We start from the raw sequence: 3,370 nt of genomic DNA on the forward strand, positions 1-3,370 counted from the left end.
CCAAATTGGCAAATTGTCAAGAGTTAAACCAAATTATGAAACAAACACGAGAACATCGAAGGTCTTCATCTTGAATGGGTCCATGGCATTAGGTTCTGTCTATGAGGTCATTCTCCTATCTGCCCGGACCTATCTGCCCGTCAAATACGGGCAGCACTTATACGACAGCGATGTAACCCAATAATTACTCACGCACGGCTTAGAAAGTGGACCATTTACCTCATTAGTATTTTATTTTATTTTCAAATGACAAAAATAATACTATTAACTTCTTTAATAACAAACTACTTATGCTAAATAATCAATTATGTTATGGAATGTGTAACATCTCATAAGAATAGATTCAAGATAAGAAGAACATACTTTCATGATATAAATAAAACAAGGTGCTCTATTATTACTTATTATTTTACTTTTATTTTTCTTTGTTAACGTTAATGATGACATTTCAACTGTAAATCACAACGAAACAACCCGACATGGACACGAAGCTTCCCAAACCCGTACCCGAATAACTGTAGATCAGTTAACGGGGTTGATTTATTTGAATTTGGTTTAACTTCGAGAAACCCGAATTGGGTTTAAATATATCTGCGATATTTGTTAAGGTTTTTGCTAAATGTGCCTACGTATGTTTCTAACTATTAGTATTCCTTTCACGCACCCGATTCACGCTTATTCATACGGGGCAGATACGGTTTTACGGTTTTTTGCTAAAGCGTGCCATCAGTTATGTTTTCTTTTCTATAACCTTTTACCCTATAATTGTTTATGTTAACGCAAGTATACAACTCTTATGAACGTTCAAATTACCTTAAATGAACTACAGTAAGAGCACTAAATATAAATATTACATGATTTGGAACTCCTATCGTTAAGAGCATACACTGCTATTTTAACGTACCATCCACGTTATAGATATAACTCATATCCTAAAATATACACTAGGGACGACCTTTTCGAATAAAACATGTGAGATACCGTAATCTGGTCATACTGTGTTCCGGTTGGTGCTATGTTATCATTTATCAATGCATCGGTGACGTACCTACAAAACCCCAACATGACACAGGGACTTTGGTAACTTAGTAGTGCAACAAGCTAGAGGTCATCTATCCATAAGCCTAACAATGTACAAACAATGTGTTTGTGTATTGAATCATATGACCATATCAAGTATATATCCTGAGCATGTGATTATGAGTATAATTTAAGCGCTTCTATTTACATGTCAAATGTATCTAGTTGCAAGTGCAAGTCCATGTCTAAGTTTAACTTCAGGTGAATTGATAATCGTATTTTATAGTTTTAAGTAGAAACCTTTGAAAATGGTTGTAGAAAAAAAAATTCAGATTTCCTTACGTATATGAAGGTTAACTACAAATTTGTTGAACACGTATATTTGGAAAGTATATATTTGTGAAGCATAATAGATGTCAAACACATAGATATAAGATGATGCAAGATCAAAATATTTCAAGATAACATTTCGACTTAAGATTTATGTCTTCGCTAATAGGTTTGTTTTGCGAATAAGGAAAATCAATGTCAAAGATGCCAAAGAAATATCGTCATGCATTACTACTATATATATATATTTTAATAACGACTCAAATCATATTGAAACTCTTTACAATAACAAGATCAATCAACGTTATTTGTTGGTTTTCAATGTGTGCATAAGTGCATTACATATACATCTTATATATGTCATGCAACTTATTATTAAAAGATTAAAAGACAAGAGTATTATTGACGCGATATCGTAAAAACTACACCGTCTCTATATTATGATGTGCATGTAAGTAATAAAAATGTTAAACGGGTTTGCACGTTGCAATAAATGGGTTAAGCAGATTTTTGAGTTGACCTGCTTAATAAAGCATAGCAACATGTTCATATACTCAGGTTTAATGTCAACCAGAACACTACGTATTTAAACAATCGGGATAAAGAGGTTAACCTATATCTCTGTAACAACACTCCGATCAAGCTATCATACGCTTCTAACAATTTTGATATCAGCAAGATAACGTGACATGTTGATAGCCTACAATACTTGTTTGCAATAAATGTTTACCTAATAGAGTGAGAATTTGATGAATATATCCGAGATAATAACTTTGTTAGGAGTTTGTAACTCATTGAATTAGATTGTTATAGACCCATGGTAAAGTGCTACTTTTGCTCTTGTTCCCCAACTCATCTCTTTTGGATGCACATGCAATATGGTTAAGCGATTTGGTGCCGTCAAGTGTTGGACTTAATTCATGTCCAAGAGTTAATGAGGTTGGTTGGGTCGACTTATCGAACCTATGATCAATGGGTTGACGTGTTTTTTTATCCAGTTGAGCTCATAACTTGAAACTTGGTTTACAAAGAATAAATTACTAGGTGAACAAGTCGAGCTAATGACTTGGACAACAGTGACTTTATTTTTTAATTAAATATTTGGATTTGTTTTTACTAATTAGCATTTGAATATGATTGGTTTTGTATTTTAGTGTAATTAGGTTTTCAAGTATAAATTAGTATATATATATATATATATACACACCTGAGTTTTGGGGTTTCAAGTGAATTGTAATTTTTTGAGTTAATTAAAGTTATAGAGATCGAGCTTATGATCTAAATTTGTTTTTGTGTTTATTAATTCTGGTTACCAAACTTCATAAAGGTTGTATTGTTTTGTTACAATTGATTGTTGAATTTTAAAAAGAGAGAACAACATGCAGAAATTCTTAAATTAACATAAAACCAGGTCTGTATTATCAGTTCTAGTTAACAACATGTTAGCAAAAAATTTCAGACATATAACAACAATATTTATAAGAAGATAATTGCATACATTGATTTTTATGGTGGTTCGATTATTTATACGCGTATAAGTATTAACTATTGTTATAAAACTATCGTAACTGAATAATCAACTAATTTTCAGTCAATTATTATGGTACGACTTCCCCAAATATGGTCGGTAGGTTTTGTCTAACCCCTAGCTTTTCACAAGATCTATATGAGACTTCTTTTTTTATATAAAACTTGACCAAAATTTAAAAAAAAATGTAAATGATAATAAAAAACACTATATTTCATAAGATGGTTGAAGAGGTAGGTCCCAGCAGAGCCCAGTTGGACCCGCAAGACTCACCTTAAACAGGGACGTCTGCGCAGAGACCAACTGGATCCGCAGGACCAACCATGCTCAGAGACGTGACGTCCTTACGCGCAGTACGCAAGCTGGTCCCGCAGGAAATGCCTCCCAATGGTGAAGGACTCCGCCTGTCCCCGCAGCCTCGGATACAAGCCATTAGGGAAGGCCACCCGCGCAGCATGGCTACACGCACAAGGCACTTAGCTCTCAATCGTT

Source organism: Bidens hawaiensis, unplaced genomic scaffold, assembly GCF_021521415.1.
Source record: "Bidens hawaiensis isolate Kalapana, Puna unplaced genomic scaffold, B.hawaiensis_p1.1 tig00003469_1, whole genome shotgun sequence".
In the NCBI taxonomy this organism is placed as follows: domain Eukaryota; kingdom Viridiplantae; phylum Streptophyta; class Magnoliopsida; order Asterales; family Asteraceae; genus Bidens; species Bidens hawaiensis.